The sequence below is a fragment of the Siniperca chuatsi genome, linkage group LG5, assembly GCF_020085105.1.
Source record: "Siniperca chuatsi isolate FFG_IHB_CAS linkage group LG5, ASM2008510v1, whole genome shotgun sequence".
Lineage (NCBI taxonomy): Eukaryota > Metazoa > Chordata > Actinopteri > Centrarchiformes > Sinipercidae > Siniperca > Siniperca chuatsi.
The window spans coordinates 23145666-23171052 of NC_058046.1; the positions used below are offsets into that span (position 1 = coordinate 23145666).

A 25387-nucleotide genomic window follows, 5' to 3' on the forward strand; every position below is an offset into this window, starting at 1 on the left:
TCTTTAATAAAGCCGGAGAAAAACAGGCCATTATCACTGACTTATTACTCCAAGATGTAAGATATTGCCAAACCTTTATCATAAAGATTTGGAGGAGCTGGGCGCCTCCCCCTACGGTTATTTGTTCCAGAAGCTTTAAATGGAAGGAGGAAGAATGGCAGCTCTTGCTGTTAGAGGTGTGTTGAGGAAGTGAACATATCTTATTATGAAGCTGGGACTGAAGCATCGCTTTTCTCTCCATGTTTGTCTGTATCTCCTGCAGCTGTTTGTCTTCCTTATTGTCTGTCCACCTGCTGGTGCTGTGCGCATTCTGCCTGGCTATTAGCCTGTTGCTTTCTTTCCGTCTCTGGCTTTTCACTACTTGTTTTTGTCTCTTTTCGCAAAAATGGTAGACATAGCCATAAATAAAGTACAATTTAAGGGAGGGAAAATCAATAGTGGGTCATTAGGCCTTTCATTTGGAGTCTTACAAGGCCATCCTCTCTGTAATGTGCTGAGAAATTAGACCTACTGCTGATTCATGGAGTGCCATGCTCTCTGCATCTGTGTGTGTGTGTCTCTGTATTTGTGTGTAAATGCACACAAAGTATGTGTTCGTAATCAGGTATATGTCAGACACCAAAGCAACTGTCCAATTTGCATGAGAGCATCATCAACTCTATTCATCCCTGAAAACACACACAAAAACACACACAGTAGCAGCTAGTAAGGCTGAGGTAGAGTTATTATATCAAAGACATCCAATTTAAGTGCAGGCTTTGACCTGCATTCATTAAAACAATTTAATGGCTACAGAATGCATGGACACAATGTTTCTGGAATTCTCTCTGTATTTTTTTTCAAATATATTAGAGATTCTTTTTCTGCAACGTTCCTATACGTGCACATTCACGCGCACATGGATACACACATGCACATAAGCATACTCGTACCCAGACTTGGTCAAGCTCTACTCTGGTAAATGCTTCTCTCTGTGCTGTTGATAACACACAGCTGCAGGCTTCAGGGAGAAGAAATCCGCCAACACAGTTTAGCACTCAGTTGGCTTCATTTATAGATACTAATTTAGCCTTTAATTACCACAAATAAAATCACCTTGCTAGTGACCTTTTCTTTCCCACTGGCTACTGGGAATGGCTAAAAAGTTGGCCTCTGGGACAATTTAGAGTGTAACTTCACTTGGCTCGTAAGTAGCCTAATTACCATTTTTATTCCTCATTGTTTGCAGTTTTAGGGAGCTTGTTGTGATTGTCCTCAGTTAAATGTGATCCATTGTAAGATTGTTATAAGGTCAAAACTACAGGTTCTCATTACCCCCTGATGCATTAGATCATCATCCAGTCATCCCATTTTTGAACCATAAATAATTTGCTGGTATGATATCCAATAATAGCTCCAAATCATTTGCAGACATTTTCTGTAATGCAAGACTGGGATTCGTTATTGTCTTCATGGGACAATCAACTTGCCTCATAAGGGGGTAATTTATAAGCACAGATTCAGAAGTCACACCCAAAAATGTCTGTCTTTAGACATGGAACATCGGTTGTGCTTTCCATTCTGTCAAGGGCATTACGGAAGGATACAATCACACAGGCAGGAAATTCAGTTTGAAATGAATTATAACCTGCAGAGCACTATAAATCATACCCCCTAAACTCCACACTCCCTCTGTTTCCCAAACACACACACACACACACACACTGCCGCAGCCATCGGTGCACGAGTAGGCACATAGGTGAACATCTGCATGCTCACACAAACACAACGCTGCATTCAGAGATGTACACACACTCACCCATATTGCGTGTTGAGTGTGTAAAAGTAAGGAAAGAGCGAAGACTACAGCCAAATTATCCTTAGAATAAAGTAATTACTAACATACAGTAACTTGTGTAATTGACTCGGTTTCCTGTTACCGTTTGCACACCATTTAAAACTGTGGAGAGAAAGTCAATTTCAGAGAAACCACTAAAAGACTGATCAGTGATTAGAGCCAATAACGCATCTGCATGGCCACTCATTTGAAGTGCTTATTGAACGGCTTGTTGGGAAAAGTTGGCAAACAGTATTTTCATTAAAAAAAGTAGCTTGTGCTGTACCTTCTCTCCACCTCCCCTCCTGTCTGCTGAATGCCGGCTGTATAGTGAGTGTTTCGTGGTTTCTCTTTGTAATGATAGAGATTTTTGCAATTACTATTTATGGTAGCGGTGACTGTAATTGCTTTCCTCAGCTCATATTGTGATCATTATCATCACTCCTCTGTCATTCATACCAGCTATGAATATATATGAGACTGCTCTACTCTATGGGCCTAATTGGAAAAGCATCTATGTGGCCAGGACTGAAGAAACAAGAGAGACAGAGGGTGAATGGGCGGGGGGAGTAATGGCAGTGGTTTTGCTGTGGTCCCCTATTTCTATTCAGTGTTTATTATTTTTCACGCACCAGTGAAATGCAAGCCCATTTAGGTAGGGCAATAAAAGCAAATTAGTAGAACATGTGGATATTTCATTATGTGGTAGGGAGTCCATAGAGGCACAGGTGGCCTTTTTTAACATTCAGCTCCTCAACAAGCCACCGATTGGCTGGGTGTGTGTGAAGTAAGACACCACATATTGCAATCATGTTGGTTTTTCTGATCTAATGTATGCTAAATGTTCTCCAGGATAAATAATTTGTTTGTTACTTTGTTCTTGTCCATTTTTATCTAATTTGCTTGGATCAGTAAGAATGTAAATTTTCTATCACTATAATACTATGTTTACTGTCACAGTAATTACAGTAAATATTAGGCTAATTCTGAAAAGTAATCTGGTTAGATATGCTTTATAAGATCATTTCTTTGCTCTCTCTAATTGTCTATAATTAGCTCTAATGTATTCTTTTAAACCTGATGGCAGAATATTAATAAAGTGATGCTTCTGTGACTACTATATGTGATGTGAATTTAAACTAGTACTGTGCGATGCAATTCTTAAAAAGGTTTGTGAGGTGCATTTCTTATAAATTACTTTAAAAGACTTAATCAGTGTTTCAGAATGTTTTAGCCCATTTACTACAAATTGCATACATTACTCATCACTGCTGGATTTCCAAAGCATACAATTGTGTCTTTGATTTGTGAATTTCCATGCCTTGTAAAAGTTAACATTTCAAACCTCCTTTACATTGGTAATACATCACAATAAACATATTTATGTCAACGTTGAGCTACAGCAGTAGATATGCTTTGAAAAATTGTTCGCAGTTGTGTGTAAATATGTGTAATTTCAAGTAAATTGGCAAACACATACAAACCATTAGTTTGGTCCTTAAATTTCACAAGATATGCGACTAGATGTAACAACACAACAAAACTGGAATTTGAACACAGACTCCCAAGACACACTTGTACAACAGCTCCAATTTGGCCTTCTGCTGGGGACTTAATATGAAACCCTAATTGAAACTGAATGTTGTCTGTCAGTGGTTAGACAGTGAGTTTTAAAACATGCATTGTTGCTGAAGGTTGGTTCAGTGAGGTCCTTTGCTTGGAAGGAAAAAAAATCTGGAAAAAAAACATACTTTATAAATTGCGCAAGTACATGCAAGGGCACACGCACACACGGGTGTGCGTATACAGATACTGAATGGCACATTCAGTGTGTTATCAGCAAAACACACAATGCACATAATCAGCAATAACACCATAACGCTTACATATAAATCCCTAATCACATGCAGTACTCTGTTTTATGAGTCATACCCTGATCTAGTACTCTGTGCAACGAGCACCTTTATTTTTCCAAGAACAAAATATTCAGGCTTTTATTTGGACGTTAACAAGGCACAACAACAAATTAGGTTTTATTACAGAAACAGAACCGAGACAACTTAGGAAAATTCAGCCTAGGGAGCCTTTTGTTTTGCCAGCGGGCACTCGATGCAGGATGAATCTGGTGATCACACATGCTGTTAAACCAAGAAACCTAATTACTGATAGTCATGGTCCTCAACTCACTGAGCTTAACAGAGTCACTGAAAAAGATGGGAGCTGTGGCAGAAGCACTGAGCCTCCCTGCTGGGCCTACAGCACATGTGTAATTAATATATTTGTATTCTCATTATTTGGTGTAGGAGTAGTCTTTTACTGTGTTTATTTATTTAGAACACAGATAGTTTTTTTCTAAGCTGAAAACTGAATAAAAAGCAACATTGTTGATATTGTCAATCAATTTTGCCTGCATCTGCATATTTCATTTGTGGAGAAATAGACACTGCCAATAAATGCCTGGTGAAATAAACTTCAGGATTGTTGGCCATTTCAGTTGGAGAGAAATATTAACTTTTACATTACTGTGGAGGCTCCAGAGCTGGTGTACATGATGGCTGTGCTGATGAAAAGAGCATCGATTGTCATTATCCTACCCGTGGGACTCTTCGATGGTACAGAGGACCATTTCGTAGTAGCACTGAGGGGACTTAAGAGAAAAAGGCTGCCACTAACATCCTGCTAATAGTCTTTTTTACCGAAACCCTTGCTCTGAAAAACTGACATTGTTGAATAAGAGCAGATGTAAATCATTGGGAAATCTTCTTGGGAATGTAGAAAGGGCCCCCGACACAGGAAGGACATCAACAGACATAACTCGGTAAAATTTATGTTTGATTTACCAAAAAAAGGTTTGCCCAACACCAACATAAAATTTGATGGTATCTTCTCCAACTTAATGGCTGTAATAAAAAATCTATTCATTTTAATGTTTGGGGACAAATACAAGATAAAGAGAAAAACACAAATAGTGCATTCTTCTATTTAAAGTCTCTGTCTCATAGCTCATACATCACCAAACCATGACATGTCAGACATCAGAGGCTGTTTTCCCCCGATGGAAACTTGTGGAGGAAGTGAGCAACTTTGGTGGCTTGGCAGTAACACACCAAGCAATGGAGTCTGGTCACGTCCTCATCCAAAACTCCATGCAAAAGCCCTGATCTCTCTTCCAGATGTAGAGCCATAATGCAAAGCCCAACACCAGATAAGGTTCAAAGGGGGCTCTCATCGATCAGTTTCAGACTGGAAGCGACTGCTGGGGTCAGGGGAGCATCTCATTATCTGTGATGCAAAACAGCTTAAGACCCACCACCTCCTCACCTGCAGGACCAACATGGGAGATGACCTGTTAATGCTTCTGAATATAGTTAGCGATAACACTGTTAGGTGATAACATGTTTTAGAGTTCTACTTCTACATCTCCCTTATATTTATTTGTGAGAATTAAAACCTCTAGATATTTGAGATCTCAATTATTTATAAAACTGATCTTCAGTAGCGTTGCACTACTCAAGGTACTGAGACTGCTAAATTAATTACTGCAAGTAATTATTATATTTTAGATATTTTGTTGATTTTTGTACTGCAAATTCCATACCATTAAGTAATGTAAAACACATTAAAACACACTTATAAGTAAAATGAATGAGAAAACGATTAGTTGAGTCATCGATTTGTCATTCAAAATTGGTGTGCATCAGTTTGAACAATCAATTAATTATTTAAGTCTAAGCAATCAAGCCAAAATGTCAAAAATAAATATATTACTGGCACCAGCCAAATTTGCTGCTTTTCTCTGTTTTATATCGCTGTACATTGAATATCTTTGGGTAAAAACAAGCAATTGAAGACATTTTTAGTCTTTTCTCACATTTTATAGACAACATGACAACATTTCATCAGAAAAATAATTGACAGATGAATCAATAATGACAAAAATTGTTAGTTGCAGTGGCACACAGAGTCTTGCTAACACTACTACTACTAACACACACAAATGCACTTTTTATTACCTCCACAAGTATACAGTATGCTCCCAAGTTTTCAGTTGGCTTACTGTTTTCAATTAGGCTCTGAAAAGTATTCTGTAGTGGTCAATCACAGCCATCTATTATTTCATTAAGCACCATTAACTATGGCGCACCGGGCAGAAAAGTTCAAAGCTTTTAGCTTTAGAGCATTATTAAATGTGTTCTACATGCCAGTTTACCAGTAATCGTTATAATGCTTTCTTGACATCCATCAGCAGACTATAGAATTACACTGCTTCGATACCAATCAGACCCTGCAGGATCCATTTGGGCGTTATTCCTAGCAGCTTAAACAAACATATCATGTCTAATGTCAAACCAGTAACATGCTTTCTAAGGCAATCAAGTTAAGTAGTATCAAATTAATTTGAAAAGTTTTTCTTTCTGTGGGAGTCCCCTCAGTGGAATACCAGAAGTATGTGACCTTGCATCGGCAGCGGGGCGGCAGTGGGTTCGGCATGTTTGTTCAACCCTCTCTTATCTTCTGTCCAAAATGAAAAATAAAAAGAAGCAGTTCTAAGATCCAACGTAATCTTGTGGCCTGTCCTCTCTGATACGTATCAGTGGTGGAAACATGTTTCCAGTTAATTCAGACCAGGAAAAGGTGGACAGGGGGACGGGGGGCACGCATATATACCGAAGAGAAACATGATCTAAATGCTTATTAATTTCTGCGAGGGAATAACATGCGGGACCAAACATCCAGCCCTGTGTTCATTTAACCGTGAAAGTATAGGAAGAGGATACTCATCTCTTTGCAGCTTAATAAAAGCCATCTTACTGTAGCTTAAGAGATGTTATCCTCCATTCTCTTTTTTTCAATTTATCATTGACTAAAAGGCTTAGGTCATGCAGAGGCATTGACTGTGGAGATATGTCTCTTCAAAAATTTCATGGCATTACTGTAGCGTGAAAAAGCAGACAAGACGTAAATCATAACCATATGGATTGAATTTAAGAGAAACTATGACTGGTGCATTATTGTAGTTGGAATTCATCTGTGGGATGTGCTGTGAAATAAACATATATTGTAGAATTAAATTAACCTTACAACTTAGGCCTATAAATCCAAATAGACCATGTTCTGAAAAGCTCAACTAGACCTTGTACAAAAAATGATGTACTTTAAACACAGGAAAGGTCGTCACCACCACATGTGGTGTCTGTTTTGGTTTCGAGATGTGGAATGAAACAGAGGGAAGCAGAAAAGAGGAAGACACACAGAGGGAGGTCCAGTGAGTGTAAACCAGAGCAGAAAATTCTCCTACCTCTTGGGGGAGACAAAATGCGGTGTAACTTCATCACATCCTCCCTTCTTTCTTCCAGTATGCAAGCAGCAGCAAAATCCAAGTATTATTCATTTCCTTTGCACCCGCCCACCCTCTTAGATAGATTCTGATGTCAGAAAGAGGCATAGCTCCTAACTCAATCTGTCGTCCGCGGGGGAATGTGGGATCTGTAAGAGGTCAGTGCCATAGGCTGCCATCCTGCCACCTCAAATGACAATAGATGACGCTAATAGCAGGAGGAACCATAAAGCCTTATCAGATTACACACACAATGAAACCATGACATATTACTGCTGGCTAAACACCACAATGGGAAAAGTCAGTGATAGTGTTTTGCAAGAGTTTTACTGCTGTTTTATTCCTTGCTCTTGTTTATATTTCACAATCTCTCTCTGGGCTTCAGCACAGTTCTCCCTATTCTGTGTTTATTCCTTCCCTCCCCGTAGGTTCCTTTTGTTTGTATGATTACTTTGAAATGAACATGCTTACGTGCTCTTCTGTTGGTTTGCATTTTTATGCCTGTGTGTGAGTTGCCATCCTGGGAAACATAAATGGCATCCCCCCAACATTCATGTGTGTTTGATAAAAATCTTCCTGGTCTCTCTCCATTTGTCGGCAGCCGCTAACCAGCTCCAGCTCTGCTTTCAGCTGCCTCCCATTTTATCATGCAGGCTGTAATCAAAGCCAGGTCTGCCTGGACACACACACACACATTCACATGTATGTGCACACATGCAGACATACAAACGAGAGTACACACACTTGCATATCTCTCACGCCCTCTAATATGGTTTCAATTGTCTATTTGAGCTTCAGAAATGGTAACAATATTCCATTGTGACCAATAAAATGTCTGCCCACAGGGACATTTATTTATGTATGTAGAACTGGGTGAACAACATGATTTTAGCCTTTAACAACTGAGCCAAACAGTGATTGCAGCATTCTTTAACATTTCTGTAAAAGCTGCCCACAGGAAAACTGTTACAGTGAGCAGCTCGTCCCGTGTGCATTACAAGATTATTTACAAGAAATCTGCCTGGGGTGTCTATGTAATTTTAAGGTCGTACAGTAGGTCATATATTACAATATGATTTCAAAATTACTGCAATATGTACGGGGGGGTGTGTCTACAGTAGGGGGTGGGGGGCTTTGGGGGAATGTGTTTTCTATTTAAAGTAATTTATGTGAGGCATTTTAGTACATTAACATCTATAGCTGCTTATGATTAGACATAAGCTAAATGAACATATCAAGCTTCAACTTGTCTAATGTTTACAAAGATTTATGATGTGTAAATTTAAATAAGATAAATTCCAGCACCCTCTCTGCCACATGTGGCTTCTGTCTCCCTATGCTTCTTGCTCTGTGTGTAGGAAGTTTCAGCCATTAAACGCATCAGGCCAGGACACATGTTGGGGTCAACCTCTCTCCTGTTGGCAGATTCAGAGGCCCAACTAGAGAACAGGCAGGCAACAGATTTTTATCTTCCCTTCTGGAGAGCACCTGGATTAGTCGTACACCCCCTCACACACACATGCACACACACACACTACCCTGCACTGGACTGAATGACAAGCCAATTCAGACCTTTGACCTTCCCAAAGGAAGACTGAGTGGGAGAGCATGTGTTAGTGAGTTAGTGTGTGTGCACATTCATGCTTGGATGAGAGTGTATGCTTGCATGTAGATGCACATGTGCATGGTCTGAAATAAAAAAAGAGGCCGTGAGAAGGGACATATACTTTCTCATCGGTCTCCGCTATGTTTCTCTTAAATTGGCAACATTTAATTTGTGGACACCGTATTTTGCAGCTTTGCCAATAAAGCATAACTAAATGAAACTGAATAGAGTGCGAGTGATTACAGAGAGAACAGTAAAAGTAGTTCTCACATTTACTGTGGACATAATTTCCAACAGACAGGTCATTTACAGCTCTCTATTCACTTCAGCTCACAAGAGCTCAGCTGGCTCATTTAGACGCTGTTTTAAATTCTTGTCCATTTGATTCAAAGTAAAGGAGAATACCATTAAATCTAAGATCTATGATTTTATGGATTTAAGGCAGGACACACTCCTCTCTTTATGTTGCTGGCTACAGTTGTGAATATTTTTCTAATACAACAACTATTTGAAATCTTTCCGGGCAGAAGAATACCTTATTTTGATTTTGAAATTCTCAGATATTCCACCTTAAATATTTATGACTGCATAATCTCTTGCAGCCTGAGATGGTGTTTTTTTTTAAAATAGATTTTAGTGCTTGTGTTTATGTTTAGCAGCAAACTCTAGGGACACTCGGACATATTGCACTGTCCAAACATATTCAGACATATCGCAGTGAAGATTATGTTGAAATGAAAATTAATCAATACATGGAAAACCAAATAAATATGTACATATATTAATAAATACTTAACCACTTACATGAAATTGTTTGTATTTGAAACTCTACTGAGAAATACAGAATTGTTTTTACACTATTGTCCAAAATGTAACATTTAAGTCATATTTCACCATTCTCAGTCACACACTGTTATATTCACTTTACACTAGATCTACAGTATTTTTTGCATTATTCATCATTGTTTTTGAAGACTCATTGTGCTAGAGTACAGGTTGAAGATGTGATGACAACATAGATTTGCATTTGTACAAAATATAAGGAATGTATTTTGAGGAGTTTCTGGAGTAAAAATAGCTCAGTTAATCATATGATTTTACAATACTCTTACTTTTCCCCCCTGCAATTTACTTTCATTCAGGGATTGTTTTATTTTTTCAGTGCCTATCAACTAATTCTGAGATAAAGAGTTGAGAAGAAAAATGCCTCTTGGCCGCAGGGATGGAAGTGTTGTTTGAATAATAATAACAAGTATTTAAGAGGGGGAGCTGGCACTGTGGAGATCTCACTTTGAAAGCCATTAAAAGACATGTTTATTTATTGGGAGATGTAACTAGCTAATCTTTCAATAATAATACACAGAAAGCTCTATACTTTAATATACATATGTTTATGGGGTACTGTATGGACCATAGAGCATGTGTGCATGCATATGTTTGTGTGTTTCTGTGCGTGGGTGTATGTGTTTGAATAGTAACTCCATGCAGACAACCCTCACCTTCCTACGCCAACACACACACACACACACACACACACACACACACACACACACATACTTAAATTGTAAGAGCATAGATCTGGGCCAGGGGTGAGAGAGCTTCAGCTGTTTGCTTAAGCTTTAACTTTATTGGGTGGCAGGGGTTACCTCCCCTTTTCACACCATTAATCTTTTGGAAGGTCTCTTCCTTCTGAGATCCTGTTCTCACAATACTGATCTAAATTTATTCTTAGGAACATTTTTTGTGGCTGTGATTTGGCAAACGGCAAGGTGTATTGGGAGCTTTTTGAGAAAAAATGCTCTCACCGCATTTTTTCGAACTAAGTAAACAAGGCAATGAACTATTACTATACCCTATAATGAGTCATATCATATGCTTGAATAGTTTCCACAGGACCCAAGGTACACAGGGATTTCAAGTAATGATTATAAAAAACTGTCTATTTTGCTACTCTAAATCAAGAATCCTCAGACACATGGGAAGTGATGCATTTTACATTACTGGCAGAGGAAACAGTGGTTTGGTTGGATAAACAGGAGAAGAGCTGTGTACTTATATATAAGCAGGGATAAACCAGGGCTGACCATAACTGAACTAACTGTATATGCTTTTTGCAAGAGACAGCAAACACTTCAATTTAAAGTTAAATAAATACATATTCTATGTACATAAAAGTCAGACCACTCCAGGTTTTCAATGCTGTTTCAACTGTACATCAAAGTATGATGATGATTTAAATTACTTTCAAACTTTCTCACTCATGGTAAATCAAGGTTAGTTCATTTTGAGGTGAAGCAAAAGAAAGGATTTTTAATTGTGGGCTAAAAGGTTGAGAAAGGACCAACAAGACTAAGAGTCTACAGCCATACTTTGTGAGGCTGTACTTAGGCACAGCAGAGCTTGAAGCTAAATGTTTGCATGTTAACATGCTCATAATTTGGAGCTATCTAGAGTTTCAGGAGCAGGACCACACCTCAACCATGCCACTTCCGGCACTTCCATAAATACCTATCTTCGCTCTCGTATTCTGCCCCCCCATTTCTCTCTCCCCTTTTCCTCCTCTCCATCCTCCTCTCCGTAGGGTCCTGAAGGGGGTCCGTCATGCCCTGGTGCTATGGCGGATTCCCCACCGAAGCTTCCCCCACACACAGTAGCCAACCAAGCAAACAGCGAGTCAAGCCTCCCACACAATCTTGTTTCATCAATATATAATTTAAATGTATCCCGTTGACGGTGTGGTCCTTGCTAGTGAAAACAATGCTAACATGCTGATGTTAAGCAGGTATAATGTTTACCATCTTCACCATGTAATGATGGGAATGTAATCAGGTATTTGGTCATAAGTACTGAACAAATAAAAATTATGACCTGATGGTGGCGCTAGATGAAAAGTCAGAGGATCACCAAAGTTTTTACAACAAATCATCCTGAAGAGGACATGAATGTCTGTACCAAATTTCATGGCAATCAATCCAATAGTTGTTGAGACATTCCACTAAAAAACACAAATGTCAACCTCAGTTGACGATAGATGTAAAGTCTGGGGATCACCAAAGTCATCAGGATTCATCAACTGGGGCCATGAAATTTTGTGCCAATCCCTTTAGTAGATATTGAGATATTTAAGTGAGGATAAGTGAAAAGGTCATGCTGGAGGAAAAGTCAGGGGATCACCAAAGTCAGTAGCATTCATCCTCTGGGGTCCATTTAATAGTTATTAAGATACACTACACCCACTACAGATGGACGGATGGACCAACAGGCCGACCTTGGCCTCCCTTGAGCCATGCCGCTAGCATGGCTACAAACTGTAGAACGCTACTATCCCAGAAAGATACTGGTCAGCTTGTTGGCTGTGAAGTTACAGTACATGTATTCAGTGCACAGTGGGTGCATTTGTACCCTGGATGCTACAGTATTGGTCAAACTTAGAGTAAATGCTGGGAACTGCAACACAAAATCATTACAGTACTAAATGGAAAATTATTGCGATAGATGTCCATTTATATAAAACATGAAATCATGACTTTTGCTTTAATGGAAAAGCAACTAGTACTGCTCTTGAACCGTACTGTACACTTATCAGTGGAAACATCAATATGTAAGCATGAGTTTAATTTGACAGACAGGTTGCGCTCAGCCAAATGTATGCCTCTTGTGTATCTCTTAGCATTCAGCATATTCATTACATGAGTGCCTCATCTGCAGCAGAAAGAATGACCCCATTGTTTACCTTCACCTCCAATTCAAGTCGGGAGAAGTTTCTGGCTGACCGGCGAGTGTGTGTGCGCATATAAGTGCCCATGCAGATGTATGTGTTTGTGTGTGTACAGTGCTATTAGCATATATCATAGCAATATTAGCATACAGAACAACACCAGGGGATACCAAGTGTACATAAGTTGCGATCTGTTTTAAATAATTTTATTATTCTTGACATACTGAGTGCCTTTACAGATGCACTTTTTTTATAGCATAAAGGGAAAGTATTAAATCATAAAAGATTCATTTTCTCAACTGTGGTCCTATGAGAAGTTAGGACCAGAGAAATGTATCTTGACCACAAAAGTAGTAGAGTAGAGAGTAGAGTAGGGCAGCATACGTGTGAGAGAAGATAGGAACAGTCTGGCACTGACTGTGCTCAAGGTATCACGCCGAGCTGTCTATTAGATAACCGATCAGATCTGGAGCTGAAAAATAGAATTTGACAAAAAAGCTCAACAGACAGTGCTGGCCATACAGTGCTGAGGAGAAAAGGTGTAAGGACAATAGGTGGAAAATAGGTGGTATCACGCAAGTAGAAATATAGAGCAATACTGTTTTCAACCAGTGTCTTCACTGAAATTGTTTACTGAAATTTCACTTTCATTACAAGCATTATTTAAAAGAGGCCAGATGATGGCAGTTTAAAGCCAGCTGTTTATTATTGTATTGTTGATAACATAACAGATGAAGAGCGCCACAAAATACACAGTTATAACCTGTGTATCTCTGGTGCATATTACAGGCTATTGTCTGTATTGCCATGTGTTTTATGATATGTCAACGTGTGTTTACTCCACTTCCTTGCTTTCTAAACATTACATTTTATCAGCTATAAACAGAATCACCACTTGTTTGGGCTTCAAGAGAGCATGATGTTTGTATATGCAAAGGGTTTTATTGTTTAGTCTGGCTTGTGTTACAGGTAGTCTTGATTAAAACGCAATGGGATCATTATTATGACCTCATTTTTTCTGATAAACTTGTTTTATGGATTGAAATGTCCCTAACAACCTCGTCCTAGTTATTATCTGTTACTATCTGTAGCTGTAGGATGAAAATGCAGGTGCATCAGTCCAAGTGCAATGTGTGACAGCACTGATCGTGGCATTCTGAACTCAATTCAACTCAAAAGTTTTCCCATAGCTGATCGTGACTCCTCGATCAGCTTAATAACTTAATAACTGTATCTGCTGAGCTGTGGCTCCGCTCCAGATATTGCAGGAAGACTTTTGAGTGGCACTGAGAGTAGAAACTATCCTCACAAGCCAGAGAAGTCCTGTAAGCTGAACACAATTTGTGAAATGTGTGACCTTCCCCAATATTGATTTCACTGAAAGGCGTTTCCTCCCTGAATTATTTAAATATTTAAACTAATCAGGATGAGAAGTCGTTGTCATTTGAACTATTAGTTCAACAGTGTTATTCTTGGTATGCCATGAGAAATATCATCCTCAAAGACTGCAACCACCAGAGATATGACAATGTGTACTGGGTTTTCCATCCCCTTTTCACCCCCAGTTGGGCTTCTAAGAGATCAAACTACTAAATCTGTTAGGAAAAATCAATGGAAACACAGTTTTCCTCTCTGGAAAAAAACTATTCCTTAGTGCAGTTATGTAGAATTTTCAATGTACACATCCCCTTAATTTCTGAAATGCTGTTGTTGCTTTTAGTTTGCTGCCTGTAGTCTGCTGTTTTGTCTCTTACAGACTTACACTTGAGTGCACTGAAGGCCACGGGCTGAAACATCTGTACCTGTCTAAGCTCCTCATTGAAGTAATGAAATGTCTTCGGCAGAGATAGTCATTTTTAGAGTGCAAACCTGACATTATTTACATTTTGAGAGGCTGATCAAAGCGGGGGCACTTTGATCAGCCTCTTAAACTGTGATTACACTGTCCACTTTGTAGCCGGCTCATTCCTATCCACACATCAGGGAAGGTGGGCTACACTGTGAGGTCTGGAGACTACGCTGGCTTCTAACAGATCATATAAACCATTTTTATCCTTCAATTTGTTGTCTGATTGATTTTGAGATTGCACTAATTTTCTCTCAGGCAGACGCAGAACATGCAGGTCTGCAGTCAGCTGGTCGGCAGGTGTAGGTTTGTGTATATTTGCCTTAAAAGGCTTTACGATATGTACAACATACGGTACCTTCTATCTTTAGACCCTCAATTCGAATAAGGAAAATTCAAAAATTTAAAGAAAACATTGCAGTCTTTGTCAGTGCTTGTTCTTGAGGTCAGCTTGTTGGCCAGAGTTTGTACAGCTATGGTTAACTTTGAGGGGAAGATGTGCCACCACCCACACTGCCAAATCTACAGTTTAGAGTAAGTTTGTAACACTGAATGAAAGTTATAGTGCTTCCATTCGCTGGCATTGTCATTTATACAGACGCCATGTGTAGGCCGGGTGAAGGCGAGAGTTGTTGTCATACTCTGAGTAGGAGGCTGTATTTACTGGAAGCAGAACACACCCCTGCAGATGTACCAAGCTCAAAAAAGTAATCAGTACCAAGCATTGTTAGGTCATTTTTGCCCAGCACAAGCCCTTTTGACTCAAAGTGCTGTCGTAGGTCCTCCGGCTAGGCTCTCTTGGCAGTCTAAGTTAAAGACAAAAATTGATCAGCTTTCACTGTCAGGGCCCATTGGCTGTGGGCTGCCCTGAGGAGTTCAAACTGGCAAAATCAGCTTTGGGCTTCAAATCAGTCAAAGTCCATGAGATTCTTTCCATAATTTGCCTCCGACTATAGAGTGAGGATACGTGTAAATGTTAGTGCGTTGTGCCCCATGCCCTTCCTTTTACACACACACATGCACACATACAGCAAAACCCTCTGTGTTACTTATTGGTCTTTCCATCTACAAGCAAAGACTTAAATTAATTACCCCTAATAACTTTTAACTTCGTCACATTAACTTATTTGATTAACACGTTTTATTACTTATTTGACCAATATAGGAGCAGGACATTCCATTACATTTTGACACTATCCATTAGTTATTAAATTAACAGCTGCTGCAGTCTATTAATATTCTAATTATTTTTATTAACAGTTATCTGATCACAGGTGGTATCTGCTTATGACTGGTTCGCCGACTGTTTTGTACTGTGACCTTCGAAGCTCTCCCTTACCTCACTGCCTCAGTCAAGACAATAACTTTGGAAAGGCAAGGGAGGCCCTTCCTCCTTCATGGAATACATGGAATAAAAACTGTGCTGTGTATCCATCATTCAAAATGCTTCTGCTTCTTTTTTTAAGTTTTTATACTTGGTTGCTGCCTAATGTTCATCAGGATGTCTAGTGCAGTAGAGCATACCTCCCTGCAGATTTGAGCATGTAAGCTAAACAGCGGACCCCACCTCATTAATTTTGACCCACCACATTTCTTAATGTAGCTATCAGGGGATTTAAACCTTCTGGTCTCAAGATCACTTCCTAATATAACCATAAGGCTCATGCTGTCTTGAGTCATTCCCCTGGCACACCCCTGATAGGCACCATGCTTACGCAGTCTGTTGGGCAATTAGAAACACTTAATCTTAATGTGTTTGTTTGAAATCACCAAGGAAGTGTTCAATTTCTTTAATCAAAACAGAGTTACAGTCTTAATTTGAATGAACCACAATCTATGAGCTTTTTAATTCTCAAACTGAGTTATGCACATATTTTTAATCTTTGAGTATTACTTGCTTTTGAGGTGAGGATGCAAATTCCTGTCTGGGCTACATATTTGATAAGATGGATGCTGGATGTTTTATGCTTGTCAGAACTGTATTTTACCTTGATTAAAAATCTGTAATTCAAAAATATTAAACCGCTAGACTGTTCAAACATAAGAAATGTAAGCCTCAAGGACATGCACTAGTCTTGTGCAAACACCATCACACCTCTTTGGTTTGGATTGTACACTGAGGATCTCCAATCTGTGCACTGGTCTATTAGTATTGACCCTGAGAGTGGAAAACAAGACCCCTCATACAGAATATTGATGCCAGTGAGGCAGTGTACAGGATGATTTGTGCTGCACATGCTTCCTCATTGATTGTTTATTACAGCTGCACACTATGAAAAAAGCCTTCATCCATCACCCACCAGTAATGAGTTTTTACATGCAGACTCAATTCTGGGTCTAGGCATCTCAAATGGGCTGTCTCTGAAAAAGACAAAGATTGAGCAGCAATCATAGCTTATTATGTGACTTCACTGCAGGGCTGGAGAGAAAACAAGGCTGATGCTAGATAGAGGATGGAAGGAGGAGGGAGGTGGGTTGGAGGGGTGACCAGTATTCGGTGCAGCCGGGGACCTTTGCTTCAAGCTACTGTCTAGCCTTCCACTACCTACAAGGCAAGTGCTGGATCAATGATGGCGCTTTATCACATGGTGGCAAAGACTAATGCGCTGCCGCTAAAATACAGACAGCAGTCCTGGTGTGAGCTATGCATGTACACTAATGAGCTGTGCAGCCGCATGTTGTTGTGGTGATTACCATCTCTTCTGGGCATTGATCCCAGCAGGGTAAAAACAGGAAGGAAAGAGGAAGGCGACCAACAACAACAGCAGCAGAACAGCGTGGCATTCTACCCTGGCATCACTCCAGGAAGTTCAAGGTCTTTTCAGAAATGTTCTCTCAAGCTATGGAGCCTCCTGTGGACCTTGATTTGAATTACATCAACATATTTTTTTTTTCCATTGGATGACTGTAAACCCCGTGGAATTGGGAATTATTCACAGCTGTTTTTGCTCTGGACATTTTGGCTCCTGCCTCTAAGCGGGAAGCCAAAGATGGGTTATGTCCTGACAGCTAATGATAACAAAGCAGAGTGCCCCATGCCCCCTCAGGACCCACTATACAGCCAGATGTGTTTTGACTGAGCTAATGAAAATTTGTCAGGTGAAACTGATATGTTGGACTTGACGGCTAGACCTGTTGTAGTGTAGGTCTGAATCCATAAAGGCTCCATTAAAGTGGATACACTGCCTGCACTGATCAATACCCTAACACAAATGAGAAACAGCATCATTTTTATTGATGAGGAGCTGCTTGGACTTTATAGGAAAGCTCTCAATAGACACTTGGAGAGAGTTTTGTCTTTTATCACGTGTGTACTTGTGGCTTGATGTGCCATTGCTTAAATATACAAGCATGACTTCAAGGGATTAGAAGGTTCCCAAATGATATCTGATGCAATTATGGAGAAGCTTTCAAGATAAAATAGGAAAAGATAAAACTTTAATCATCTCTGTGGGGAGATGGTTGTTGGAGCAACAATGAGCACTAAGACAAATTAGTAGAATAATTGTATATGAACAGAAAAATAGAATATCACAGAAATGGAGCTAGTGCGGGGCTATATAACAACAGCATAGCCATGCTATAAATTTTCCTTTACAGTTTACAAAAAAAGGTGTGGGCAAAATAGGTTTTTCTATAAAAATAAATGCCTTGCCTTCTATTAACATAAGAAAGTTACATGCAGGAATTTCCTGTATTTTGTTTGTCTGTATTATTTCCTTTATGGTTTGGAATTTAAGCTGTAAACCAAGAAACCAATGAAACTGGATTTTTTTTGTGTGTATTGTGTACATTGACAGTAACATGGATAGAAGGAAGGCAGAGCTGCTGAATCAAATGAGCTTTGCATGTTTTGCTGCAGAGACACAACAGGCCTGTTGTACAAAGTCTGTCATTTGCAATCTGGTCGATCTGCAATGAATAGCCTGTTCCACAGGGCTGCCTCCAGAGAATGGAAGCTCTTACAGCTCTGAAGCCTAAAACAACAGTGAAGAATCTCTCATATTGTATCTCTGGGTATAAATTTACATTTCTAATTTCTCTGGCGTTTAGCAAGCAGCCCCACAGGCCAATACAGATGTCTCTGGCAGTGACCTAACTCTTCATTAATATGTATGCTGACAACCAACCAAAAAGAATAATAAAAGTGCTCCTCTCCTGTTACAGTTTCTCTGGGCTCCCAGAGCACCAGGGAGAGCAAAAAGCTGTCCAAGTGTACATCATGAATTCCCCTCTCCTCTCATCTCCTTGCTTCTTCTCTCCCATCCATCTGGACCAAGTGGGGTGGTCGCCTCTTATTAAGAGACATTTAAAGAGGATCCTTTACCCGCTTCTCCTTTAATGTAATTGTTTAAGTATCAGAGCTCACATCATACCATGTCAGAGAGGAAACCTCTTTTGTTGGAAAAGGGGAAACAGTGATGTGATTGTTCAGTGTTTTTCTTTTTTCTTCGGTCACATCTTAGACAAGTTAACCTCTTTAATTAAGAGTACTTAGCTGTGTGGGCCCGGATGGGGCAGGAAGCGATTGTTGAGACCCTGCCAAGCTGGATCGGGTTTCTCGGTGGCCCATGCCTCCAGCCAAGGCTGAATGGGAGGCTGGCTTGTCAGCAGATGCTGTGCTCAGGGATCAGTGTCTCTCTGTTGGGTTACAAGAGCCCTTTTCCTCAAGACAAGAGAGGGAAAAAAAACAGAGGACGAGTAAAGGGTGTAGTGGCGAAACAAGAATGAGGGGAACCTTGTATTGTGAGATATGTGCTCTGATGTTAGAAACTGAATACTTGGCATAGTCTGTCAGTTTGTTTCTGGCCCAGTGAGCATGTCAGCACAGCATTGTCCTCTGTGAGGATATCATCAGTAGCAGTGCAGTACAGTATATCAAAATCTTCTTAAGAACACGACACAAGCCAGTCACTTAGCATGAGCGAAGGAATTTGCCCTAAATGCTGCAGTGTTGTACAGCAGCAGGAGAACACAGTTTTAATACTACTTAAATGTACTCTGGGACAAAATCAAAGAAAACAAACTCTGTTACAGATAAGTTAGATGTTTTAGTTTAACACTGCGGCATACTGTGGCTAATACGCGTTGAGTTGATCGCACTTACATGGCTGTCAAAAATAAATATGAATACTCTGCATCCATAAAAGATGAGTGGAGCTGTTTTGATTTTTTCATCTCACATAAGTCCCATATAATGAATCACAGTTCTAAGTCTTCAGTTCCGGCAATAATAAGATCCAGCCTGCTGTGTTCGCATGGTAATTTCATCCAGCGTCCAACCCTAAATGAATACATACGTCATGTGGTTTATATACTGTATCTGTATTAGTTTCTCCAGAGCTCCAAGAAAGACGCCTCTAATTTCAGTTTTTGATATCCTAAGTATGCTTTATGCCTGTGGTGACATGGAATGTTCTAAGGGGACAACCCCATAATCTCCATGTTTATTGGTCTGTTTGCCAGACACAAGAGTGAAACGACTTCACTCAGAAACTTTCCAGTGTATAAAGAGACCCAGCGTAATACAGCTACAGCTATGTTACAATACAAACCCATATGATAGCATCATTTATTTAACTGTATCAGCTGAAAGTCGTAGCCCCCTTCGCGCTACAGACGCAGAACATATATTATATCCAAATATTTAAAATTAGAATAGAATAAAAAAATTAAATTAAAACAATATATACAGTTACTTATATATACAAAAGGTAGTGGTATGGTAATGTGCAAACCCAGCATAACAGAAAGTTCCATGTCATTTATTTATGGTGGAGTGCGGAGGATGAATCATAGTCATGACATTAGAATGCTTGAGAATTTAAGTAAAAATGTCATGGTTACATTGAGCTCACAGATTTTTTTATCTTTCTATTTTGTAAGTTATTGTATTGTTTGTCTTATTTATTATATATACTAACAGGTGTGGGTGATATGGATAAAATACTCTATCAGAGTGTATGTATTTTTTTGTGAGAAAATAACCAAATGGGAATTTTTCAGGTTCTGCTAATCCAGCAAATTAAATACATCACAGATTAAGGTACCTTAATGATAAAAAAAAAATCCAATATAGCTATAAAGCATGCCTGCTCATTGTTTTTTTACATTGCCAAAGGCCTAATATGCCCATTAGACAGAAAGCTCCCTTAAAATAAATGGTATGGAAATGTAATCTAATACCAAAATGTATATAATTCACGGTATGTATCATCATATTTACTTATAGTACAACATAGAGGTATTGTGTGTGTGTAGTGTATGTGTGAGTCGTGGAGCTCATGACTCCAAGGTGCCCTGTACTGACAATGTGCCTTGTCCATTATCTCCTTAATGGTGACTTCTTCTTTACCTTAGCACACTGTGAACTGAACCTAGCTACCCTCTTAGTGTATCAGTGTACTGAAACACACCCATATAGAGTTTCCCTGTCATGAACTAACATATACACACCAGGGTCTACAAGAGTTCAAAGTTCTTGGGTGTCCTAGGGGACAAACCAGAGTGAAAGGATAGACTTATTTTGGTCTAAATTAGTTCAAATGACTTTAAAATTACACCCTCCGATGTCTAGACTCTTTGAAAATGCACTATAATGCCTATATGGTAATAACATCCATTAAAATGAGGCGTATGTCTGCAATTAAATCTCAGCTAGAGCCACATCTTTATCTTTTAATGGAAAAAAGTGTGGGTAACATTAAAAATTTGCACCTGCAGATGTCACCTAAGTGTTTCCTGTACAACATTGATCTGAGGGAGATTACAAATGAAATGGATGACTGTGTCTAATTGGCTATTCTCTTTGATCTGGGATCAATCTCTACCACATGAGCTGTGGTTTTGGTTGAAGGGAAAATTGAGAGGGATGGCAACCTCATTTCCCAAGTTTACCACAAGGTTCAAGCGTCTATAGCCTGTGGTCAGTTGTTTCTTGTATGCTCTCGTTATGGCTGTCTGCTACCCTCTTCTTCTCCTCCTCCACTCGTTTCTCGTGTTTCTTGGGAACTCTCTCAGGAATGTAGTGACCCTGCAGGGCCATTGAAGTATTCACCTTCAAGACCTTTTGAAGCTAAAGGTGGCGGCCTCGCTCACATCTCACAGATTAACAACTAACCACATCCAACGTGACACACATGTCCACACTCTTCAGTGAGTCCATTCCCTTATTCCATACCTGTGCTTGATTTGTATTCGTTCACAACAATGTGACCTAAGGGTAATGAGCATAGATACAATAAAAAAGCTCTCTGCACCTACAACAGACCTTCCATTGTTATAGAGTTGAGTCCCACTATCCAACATGCGAAGAGATATTTTTGCATCTTGAGATGTTTAATGGCAATGTCAACAGCAGCAGCAGCAGCTCAATTGAAATGGAAAAGTACTCTGAAATCAGAAAGGGGCTCTAGCTAGCTGCCTGTGAAAGCACTCAGGCTCATCTGGAGCTGTGGGCCGCAGCGCAGGAGAATTCAAACCCCACCTGTAACTCATTATACCCGGGCCCGGCACTATGCACCATCCACATTTTGATCTTTCTCCATTTCATCTGAAATAAGTTCCATGAAAAAGAGCAGCGGATTCGGGGCGTTAGTGTTTTAGGCTCGGCGGCCGACACAGCTGCCTACACCAACTTCCTTTCCCCCTAGCTGGCCCCTGACTGTGGAAGATTAGAGACAGATTGCAGCTTGGGACTTTGGCCTCACTGTATTGAGAAATTGACAAGGAACGTTCACCATCACTAGTCTGCAGATTTTGTCCTGATTTAGTGTTTATTTTACAGTTAAAGCAAAGGATTGAAACCATGAAACAGCAGCAGGTTGATGTTTTTTTTTTTTGTTTTTTTTGCAATGTTCAGAAGGATGGGATAGTTGCATTTGTCTGCATATGCTTGTATTGAAATTGTGACAAACATCTTGTACCTCTCCCGTGCTGTTTTGAAATGAAACTACGCAGACATTTTGCATAGTGCATGAAAAATGAATTAGTGCAATGTCTGAAATATATACGTTACAACTTAATGAGATCATTTAAACAAACAAATTATAAATGCTGCTTTTGAGACACTTTGTATTATAAACAATGCAATTGCATCATTCAATATTTGATTAAGGTAAGCAACTGTAACAAGCAAACTCAAAGATCAAAGTATCCTCTTAAATTATCATTTTATATTTTTCCAACATACTAAATGTCTTTGGAATGGATGCATTTTACGAATGTATAGAGCCCCCACGGCAGGGGTTTCAGGTTTGGCTCTCTTCGTCTGACAGCTATAATGCTAAAAACTTGGCATTGCTGCTGTCTGGGCTGCATTCCAGAAAGCCCAAAAATGCTCCAAAATTTTCACTGTCGATCCTTCATTCTCTAGTTTAGACACAACATTAACAAGCGAGCTGCTTGCCGCAGAGTCATATGGATTGAGTTAAATAAAATGAGCGGCACTAATATGATTATTATACAAAGAATTTAATGGGGGTTGCTGATAGTGTTTTGCTGAATGTACTGGTATACAGGATTCTGGTTGAGTCAGGTATGTTTAGCATTCAGCATATTCCTTACTGTAAGGCAAATTGCCTTTTGTGTCTTTATGGAAAATTTGTTCTCTGCAACAACTGGCTGACAAAGTAGCAATTTGCCACTAAAATGGTGCTTGTTTGGTATTTTGTTTCCCTCATCAGCACAATTAGGCTCATTTATTTCTTCCATCTTCTGCTAACTAGCCGTTTTTCTTCGGAAAGCCAATTCTATCTCAGTATGAGTATGCCATTTACTCAGGTTTAATAAATACGCTGAGCACAAACCAATTTAATAATAAATTCCTTTAGCTGGGAAGGTCACTACACAACAACTGGGAAAACACTGATCTCCTATACCAGAGCAGCACTTTTTAGTGGAGTAAATAAACATTAATATTTTTTATTAGTAAATGCAAAACTACTGAAAACATAATGTATTTGATTAAAGTTATGAAGGTTGTCTAATTAATTTAAAAACAACAAGAAAAAAATGAAAAGTCTATAAGCTTTTAACAGCAAAAGCCCTGTTGAAAAACAAACAAATTTTGTGCTAAATTCATCAAGGATAATATGATATACATGAGATCAAATGTTTTAGTAAAAGTAAAGACTAAATGCAGGAGCATTTAAATTGAAATATACATTTGCCAAATGTGTAGTAAGAAAGACAACTAAACACTACTTTACATTATTGAGCTGAAAGCACTACAACCTTGAATTTACTTCTATTTATAAGTGATAAAGTGATGCATGTTAAACATGCAGCAGTCAACACAGGTCACTTCACTAGCAACTCAAATATCCATCTTAATAAGTCACTTAATCAAGAACTGACTCTTAGAAATGTATTTTTAAATCTACCAACTAACTGAGATAATCTTATGTGTTTTCAATGACAGTCACCGTCAACACTTTCAAGTACTTTCTTGGAATCCCATTTTGTTATCTAAAGTGACCTAACATTTGTCTTTTTTAAAGTATATGACACTTGTTTCCAGAGAAGTCCTCAAACACTTGAAATGATTTTAATGTAATGGTAAATTACTCATGATAGTCATTTATGAGAGACAATCATTTTGTGGCTCTATATGATCGGAGGCAGTCCAATCATTTGAAGGGTAAAACATGCAGTTATACATATATACTGTATGGACAGTAATGATGGCAGGTGTTTGGTTACTTACAGGAAGGTTTCCATGTGTCTTTCTGACCTTGGGCTCATTTCCCTGTTGGCACACCCCTGCAGCATACAGGAGCCCTCTGTGAGATGACTCATGCTTGACCCAAACATGTACAGGACATGCATTGGTACAAAAACATCCCTGCATTCTTCATACATTGATACAAGTAGTTGTCTATCCATTTTTACTTGTGTGGTAAGTTTTGTGGAGCAATTTAAATGCGGTCATTGGAGAGCAAAGTTGGAGAGCTTTTAGAGGACTGTTTGTGATGTTCAAATATCAAATTTATGTAAATTAGATTGAAATTTCTTTGGTGGTTTAATCAGCAACATATTTTAACTAGTCTATTTCAGACATGGGTATTAACTTTGTATGCAAACAAAATGCAGCTGATGTAAAAATGGTGATTAAACAACTAAGAGAACAGTCTCAGTGTGCATGTATCTTTCTGTCCGTTTCAGTTTCTCCTCATTTGTATTAAGCACCTGGCCAATACTTTGAATATGCTGACACTGTCTCATTGCTGAAAATCAAAATTAAACAAACATGTCAGTGTTCCCTCTGGACACCTTGTGCGAGTGTCTTTCTGAGGCAGGAAAGAGTCTGAATGAACTCCCTGTGGAGTTGCCAGAAGGAGAGTCCGGCTCAGCAAGGCCAGGTGATCTTACCTGCCGCCAGATGATAGCTGCATTGTTCTCTCTGACTCCGCTGTTTGAAAAGTCCTCTGGATTCAATCGCAAATGCCCCCACTGCTTTGATACAGTTGCCTGGATACCAAGTCCACCTGGACTAGCATATGGTCACAGCATGCCGCTCTTCATGTGAGACAACTGCTCAGCCAAAACAGTCTTTTCCTCCCTCTCTCGCTCCATCGTTCCTCCTCTCTGTGTCTCTCTACCTTTCTGTTGATAGCTTACTTTTTTTTTGTGCCACTGAAAATGATTTTCCTCTAATATAATGTGAATATCTTATGCAAAAATAACAAGATTATACAGCAACAACATAGTTGAAAAGGTAGAGGAAACAAATGGAAAAAATCTTAACACAGTTGCCCCCATCCTGGAGCTGATACATCTCAAACTCTCTCAGAGGTCTTATTCTGTCACTGATGAGGTTGGCCTGCTTGTCTCCGTCTCTAATCACTTCTGCAGATAGTCTGAGAATAGACATGTGCGAGGCTTGCCGTTCTTTTGAACACAACCTGCAAAAGTTACACTGACAGGCGGAGAGGTAGCTGTACAGAGTAATTATGCACTGGTTGATGGATGGGTCGTAGCCAGAGACTGACAGGAGGAATATGGGATAAGGTTACATCGCACGGCCCCTTGGAGATTTGCTTATAGCCGTGCAGGACCAGGCA

At 39.4% G+C, this 25387-nt stretch overlaps 1 long non-coding RNA gene across 1 annotated transcript; it reads right to left on the minus strand.

The window, feature by feature from the left end:
• Positions 1-2982: 2982 nt before the first annotated feature.
• Positions 2983-25387, minus strand: LOC122876729. The gene is made up of 3 exons (XR_006378124.1): positions 24696-25387; positions 24031-24086; positions 2983-5137 (listed from the first exon to the last, which is right to left on the minus strand). It is a non-coding gene; the product is annotated as an uncharacterized LOC122876729 (long non-coding RNA).